Genomic DNA, 7,643 nt, shown 5'->3' on the forward strand with positions numbered 1-7,643 from the left:
TTGCTGCGCTCTCTCCTCCAGAACCAGCGTTCGTTTCCGGCTCACGGTGGCGGTAGTCAACAATGCCAGTGTGACGTCCGTCACGGGACAGACAGTGACACAACAACAACACGGCGCACTTATGATGCGCGGGGCTTACTCGGGACATTAATTCTTTAACGTGTAGGGGAGGGCTAGGCAGCCAGCTGACCACAAACACAAAGGGCGGCACTCACGTTTTTGATGCGGGCCTAAGGCTGGCTACTCGAGGGGGTTATTAAATACGGTCTGTTGACGTGCTATCAAGTCACTATTAAAACTGCTATTGCCGTTACCGTTACATGTACTATTAGTATCACCTATTACCTCAGACCGAGGTGTTGCCAAAATACACCCGCTGTAGCTCACTCTGCTCTCGTTCATCTCCGGTCTTCGCTCGGGTGCGTCTCCCTCTCAGCTCGGTACCCGTCGAGACCTCAGGCCAAACAGCCGCTGCGACCGTGTACGGGCGCGCGGACTCCTGCTTCCTAACTCCTCTTCTTCTCAACTCTCTCTAAAACTATTGCACGTGCCTCTTTCCCGCTCCAGCTCAACAAACAACGCTAACCCACGCTGTGTTGCACACGGCTCTCGCTGCGCGCAGTGTTTTCACTACTCATAGTCCCCGCTAGAGGGGGTTAAAACCTCGTGACTAATGGCGGCCCCCCATAGAATACGGGCGTGAGTGAGTAATTTGCTGCAATACGCTTACAAAGCATCATGAAACAACACAGAAAGACATTACAAACTAGAACCGATTAGCAAACACAACATTTAATCTCCCCCAGGGGCAAGCTCACCCCTGTGAGCACCAGGCTCGGCGCAACGGCGGTAACCAGCCGCCAGCACATATAACTAAGACAGAGCTGGCAAGATTCAACTTATTGTAGGGGGAAGTGTTATTTTACATGTAACTTTCATATTCTTTGTGGCTGAATATACTGTTTCCGTCATCTTCGAGATGAAGCTCCTCCTTTCAGTACACATTTCTGTTTATAATGGACTTTAATCCGAATCCCATCATCACGAAAGCCATCTTTCGTTTGAATTTCTGACGCAGCATAATCTGAAAGTAAAATGTTTATTTTAAATATCAGGGTTGTGACTTAAGTATATGTAGACTTTTTGGCTTATAGTGTGTACATTATACATTCAAGGCAGACACATCCAACTTAGGGCTGTCCCAGAAAGTAGCGTATGGGGGGCAAGATGGCACTTCCAAAAATAAATTATGGGTGGCTGCATGGGGTCAGCAACAAATCAATATTATCGGTGGATGTCTTTTGGCCCGCTGTTGCTAATACATTTAGGCTTTTTTTGATAATTAACTTATTATTGGTCGTGGGGATGCATTAAATTCAATTTTATGTGTGGTGGGGGTCAAAATTTAGTGCCGTCTTGAGTACCCCCCCCCCCGTACATTTTTTTATGGAACAGCCCTTAGGCTGAATGCTTGGCAGCTCACTGAATTAATACCTTCATTTATTATTATTTCATCGTAGCTACATTAACAACAATATCACATATTAGATGGGGTTTTTGGGTGTCTTTTAAATAGTGGGTGTCTTCAAATTGTACATCCATTACTTACTTTTGAAAGCAGCGATTATGTTACTATCCAGGCACCTGCGCGGTGAGAGAAGTCGTTCTCTAATACAATCTAGTATGTCATACTCGACAAGTTCTTTTGGCAGGTCAGTAGATGCCTGGTTAACACCTGTACCTGTTGCACAGCCTCTTATCAGTTGATTTGGAGCGAAAAAGTGTCCAACTAATTTGCGGACAGCCAAACTTGGATTTCCGTTTGCTTCTGCCATTTTCTCCGATAGCACTCTTCGTTTAATCAAAACATCTGGATAATGCTTTGAAAGTGGTATTGTAGTCGAATCATGGAAAAAATCTTATTAAGACTCTATTTGTGGAAATGCTCAACTATATCATTACATAGGCGAGAACCAATCACACTATATTTTATGTAGGACCTCATGTACTGGTACATACCGTACATGTAATATCATTACCTCCGCACAACGGAGTTGCAACGGAGGTCATGTAATCGGTCTTGTGTGTCTGTGTGTGTGTGTGTGTGTGTGTGTGTGTGTGTGTGTAGCCTTGGCGTGATTGATAGCATGTCGAGTCAGCGAGTGGCGAGTCAGCAGCAGCCACCAGTGAGCGGCGAGTCCGTCAGCAGCCGCCACCAGCGAGCACATACATGTTAGATGCTCGCGGAGGTATGCACTCTCCGTGAGTGCCCTCTGTCTAGTTATATTATATTCAAGTCCAAGTAGACAGGGATTCAGTATCACGTGTGTATACTTCAGGATGTGCCCTTCACATTCACCGCGGTAAAATATTAACTTGTGCAAAACCTACCGAATCCACATTGCCATCGTTTTCATTGATTTCTGGAGATGAATTAATGAGGCTTGTCGAAGCTTCATACTCTGAATTTGTCAGCGATGCAGCGGCAAACCCATATGATGGTGTAGAGGATTTAGCTGTGGCAATCTAAATAAACACATATTGATTGTGAAGACAAAGAAATCATTGCATTTACAACTGATTTCAATCAACTAATCATTTTGATATTTTTGTTCCCGATAATATTCTGGGCATGTCTCTCATAAATTATGCAAATTAGATCAAATTCTGTCAGTTATTTTAAATAGAGGCATCAGTGTATAGGCCTATAGAAAGACTGTTAGTAAGCATGCAGATCACCACTTACCACTGGCATGGAATCATCCAAGTGGATTGGAGAGATATAGTCCGTAGATTGATGTGGTTGATTGTCATCTTTGCTGAAGTGTTTTTTTTATGGAGGTTTGGATGCAAAACCACTACCCTGTCTCCTTATGTGCTTTACCAGGTTATCCATCCACATGACTTTTCCTGGACTGCATAAATGAATATAGTTTCAATATTAGATTGGAAAAGTTTCTTTCATACTCAAATGAAAGCGTCACTGTAGAAGTAAAACACGGTTTGAGGTTTTTTGACCTGAAATTAGTTATGGCCATTTACAGATTCAGCAAAAACAATAGGCTTATCACATTTTCAATAGTGATAATGTGTGTGAGATTTTCGTTGAATACTAACAAATATTTACACTCACCAGAATGCCTTTCTGACTCGAGCTTTCTAACTCTTTGCTCCAAGGAGTACACTTTATGTTCAGCGGTCAACTTTGCACTTTGAGCAGTTTGCAATTCCTCCTCCAGTTGCCTGATTCTATTGTTACAGTTTGTATGAACAGAACTGAGGTCCGTGTAAACTGGTCTCGGCCATAAATCAGGTTCTTGTTCATACATGACAGACTGCAAAAAATGAGAAATTTTTATTAGATGCTCAAGGAAACATATCTGGTATATTCTATGAAATTCTAAGTGCAATGCAATTACCAACAGCACACTATATAATTATAATTGTACCGGTATATCTTAATTTTAATCATCAAACTTACATAACCAATAATCAATCTCAATGTCATAACCTATTTTACTTACACTTGTTGCGGGCAGAATATTACTGCATTGGCATAATCTGCAGTTTATCATGAGCCTCTCATCATTGTGGATAATCTTAGTACCGACAGTGATGTGTTTTTATGACTTCTGTTCTCTTATTTATGTCTAATCATTTGGGATCTTATTATGTCTAATCATTGTAATGTTCTTTTTTCTTTGGGCCACCATGCCCCTCCTAATTCCTAGACCGGCACTGGTACCATACTCTTGAAGGGCTTTTGTCCCAAGTTTTCAACGACCACAAAGTGAGAAACAGTAAGGCCCATACATACCACAAATTTTCAAGACTGTTGCTCTGAAATGACTTTTCGAAAACCAGACATCTGCCTCACATTCAGCATTCGACCTGTGCTCCTCTTTTGAAATTGCTCCAATTGGAGCAATTCCAGGAAGTTTTCCTTGCTGCCAAAACACAACAGCTCTCTTTCTTGTCAATGTAGTAGTTTATTCGCCACATTATACAATGTTTTAATTTACTTAGGACAGGTTAATAGTTTAGTTGAATATCATTTCAATTTGCTTGATTCAATTCAAGTTTTTATTGAGTTATACAGCTATTGTAGGGGTGTGATTCGCACTACCTTAGTGGAAGTTCTGTAGTAGACTGATAGAGACAAGACAAGACAAGAAGCAACGTTCACTGGTGTTTTACTAAATCTCTAATACAATACATGAAGTCTCCGTGCACTACCGAAAGCAAGAGTGGTTACTACACACTACACTTTCCTCAGCGGGTGGCTGGCACAAGAGCCTGTCCCGAGAACGGTGGCTGGCACAAGAGCCTCGAGAAGCGATCATATTTCTCAGTCCTGGATCCCAGTATAACCCTTGCCCACTCTCAATATAGGCCGCGACTACGCCTACGGAACAAAGAAATTATGAAAATCAGGGACAAGGAAAAAATTTAAAATTTTTTCCCAAGGTAGGATGCTGTTAATGCTATCATTCGCATTCACCTTCAAATTATCCAGTGATTGCTTAGAAAATCTTCTCAATCTGATCGCGTTACACTGTATTGCTCCAAACCTATGTGTAAAAACATCATATTTGTTCAAGAAGTATTTTGGAAACTTAAACATTCCACTGAAGTACCACAAGTTCTGTAGTATTTGCCATTACTACATTGGAGAAGAAGCTGTCTGCAACACATGTACAGTGTGTGGTAGTGACTTGCTCAAGTCAAAGAATGAGAATATTATATCGAATTACCTCTAGCTGAGCAACTGCAGGCACTTTACAGGAGAGCAGAATTCTGTGAGGACATTCAACATAAGTCTAACTGGGGAAAAACATGTGACAGAAATGTTGAAGATATTTACGATGGCAAATTATACCAAGAACAGGCAGAATTCTTCAGCAATAAAAACAACATCTCACTGATGTGGTATACTGATGGGATACGTGTTTTTAAGTCATCCAAGTTCAGCATTTGGCCAATGATGTTCATTATAAATGAATTGGCGTATGTCAAAAGGACAAAATCAGAGAACGTTCTGCTTGGTGGACTGTGGTATGGTGAAAGCAAACCTACATTTGCTACATTTTTGCGTCCATTCTATCGTACTCTAAGTGATTTGAAGGCAAACGTTGACCTGGCAGACAGCTGTTGCTTTGGTCGTGTGTTGTTTAACAAGAACAATATGGTTATCATCTTCGGTGACTGCACGTCTGAGCTTATCTAATGGCATGTTAATGATATCTCCAGCACGTCTTGCATTCGTAAGCAATGTTGATATCATTAAATGATTTCGGATCTTCACGAAGGCTTCCTCTTCCGTCACACTTCCTGTACCACCGAAGAGCATGCTTTTTGCAGATTTTGCAGCACGTGATTTAACCTAATTCTGTATTGTCTCGACAGGTATTTCTGTATGCAGATATCTTATTTTGTCATCAGTTACTTCCTTTTTTGCGGCCTTGTGGAGGGCTGCCTTTACGTTACCTATTACGAGGGAGAGTTTCCCTAATGAACCATCATACAAGGTCTCCAGTCTAATCCCAGAAACTGCACAGGTTTTTCCACGCTCCATAAGTACAGGATGATGGTCACTGACTTCAGGGATTTTTCCCCTCAAATTTTGAACCACTCCACTTTTATTAGAAATCTCCCCAAGGCGTTTAACCGTTGCAATGGTTGCCGGCATTTCTATCATATCTAATATAGTTTTGACCCTCTGTACGTGTGGCTTGGAAACGTGCTTTGGAATTTTCCATCCAGGGAAGCCCATAAGATATTCTTTAAAATCAATGAGCAGTTTGAAAGTTCTGTAGGTACTTTGTTCACCTGTTCTTGCAGAGGTTCACACCCGTTCTTTGTGATCTCATACTGCTCGCTTCCTTTGGTTAATCCGTGAATTTTGGGCAGGTGTATGTCCAATCAGCTCTGTGGTTTTTGACAGAGCATACACCTGTATCGTGGGTTAACTCTCCTTCCTCTTGCACAGCAGATATCGGTCTGCTGATAGGGAACAACGTGAGAAGAGAACCTGAGGACCTGAGAACAGACCACCCCAATACTTGGAAGGAACTGGAAGCTGGAAACATATCCGTCACGAAGAACAAGATCCCATTTGTATCCATTGGTGCAGACCACGCATGCGAACATCTGAACAAGCTGATGAAAGTTCATTCTGGACTGATTGGCATCTCCAACAACGCCAACGCTAGATAGAGGTTCTTCATGGCTGCACCAGAACTGTCGAGCCTGTCGAGCGAGTTTAAGAGTCGGTTTGATGTGGAAGCTGGCAAGGTCACAGCACGATGACCTTAGACCAAGTGCAGTCAAGAGGGAGCATGACGAAATCAACATGATTAAGGCTGCGTGTGACCTGATGTGAAGGGCTGCCATCCTGAGTCATGGCAATCCATTTTCCACTGAAGATGACCAGCTGCACAATCTTATCACCCATGCCTACATCCCAGACGAGTATGTGCCACAGATCCTGAACATTGATGTCACTGGGCAGAAGTTGTATGAAGAGTACGTGTCAGAGCGAATCAATGGGGACGTCAGCCTCTGGGCACCAGTGAAGAAACACAACAACAAGATGTTTATTTCTGGCAACAAGAAAACCAGTGTGAAACTCAGAGACAAGACTGTAGATCTGAAGGAGACCAAGGATCTGTACGGAAGGCAGATGGTCCTTGCCAGGTCAAACTGAGACATCGACCAGAAACAAGCCATCGGCAACTATGAGTTCACGTTGACACCGAGGGCACTGTTTGAGGCAAACGAGGCAATGCTGCCATGTATTGACAAGGCAAAGTTGATCCATCTCCTTGAGAAGCTGGGAACAGCAGAACTACCCCATGAAGATCAGCAGCAGCAGCTGCATGATGCAAGTGTTCTGCAGCGCGATGCAGTGGATCCAGAAACCATGAACTGCACACTGAAGAGCCTCATCCAAGTCGAGAAATTGCACTGGTGGACGGTATGGTGGTCGTGCAGAAGCTAACAAAGAACGTAAGATTTTACGGCGGGACTCGAATGCATAACCTCTAGCAACCGACAACACGCCTGTTCACTCGCTTGCTCCGAAGTGAGAAAAGGTTGTGCCCTCAAAGTCAGCCTCTTTAATTCTCGGCATACTCACGCCAACTTTGCCCAGGCTGGCGAACGCAGTGACGTAGGGCTGCTCTCCTCCCCAGTGCACTACCCAGAGGTTGAAAAACCCGCTATCAAAGCGCAGCGCACCATCGACTCATCAACGTCGACATCACAGTCTTATAGAACGGAGGACGCCGGCCATTCCAGTGCCCCCACTAACTGCACTAACCTCTCCTCAGCGCACCACCCATTGAGCCTGCATATCAGGTCAAACTGGCGGAGGAAACCCTCTAACGGCACACCCTCCTTACCTGTGAAGGGCTTCACCCTTACCCTAGTCTTAGCTGCTGACCGAGGGAACCCCCCAGATTCCCTCACAAAGGGGGATGCAAAATGCATATCACTCCCCCCACCAACAGCAGACGTAGCCAACCCACCCTCACGCTGGGAACTCATCACATCACCCTCACGGTGAGAAAACAACGCATCACCCTCGAGGGGGTTATTAAATACGTCTGTTGACGTCTATCAAGTCACTATTAAAACTGCTA

At 43.6% G+C, this 7,643-nt stretch overlaps 1 long non-coding RNA gene across 1 annotated transcript in view; it reads right to left on the minus strand.

Moving 5' to 3' along the window:
* Positions 1–4,316: 4,316 nt before the first annotated feature.
* The window catches only part of LOC106815173, a 13,263-nt gene continuing 9,936 nt past the window's right edge, over positions 4,317–7,643 (minus strand). Inside the window, exon 3 of the long non-coding RNA XR_001394710.1 lies at positions 4,317–4,327. This is a non-coding gene — a long non-coding RNA (uncharacterized LOC106815173). The remainder of the gene's footprint in view (positions 4,328–7,643) is intronic.

This window comes from Priapulus caudatus, unplaced genomic scaffold (assembly GCF_000485595.1).
Source record: "Priapulus caudatus unplaced genomic scaffold, Priapulus_caudatus-5.0.1 Scaffold1056, whole genome shotgun sequence".
Taxonomy (NCBI): Eukaryota; Metazoa; Priapulida; class Priapulimorpha; order Priapulimorphida; family Priapulidae; genus Priapulus; species Priapulus caudatus.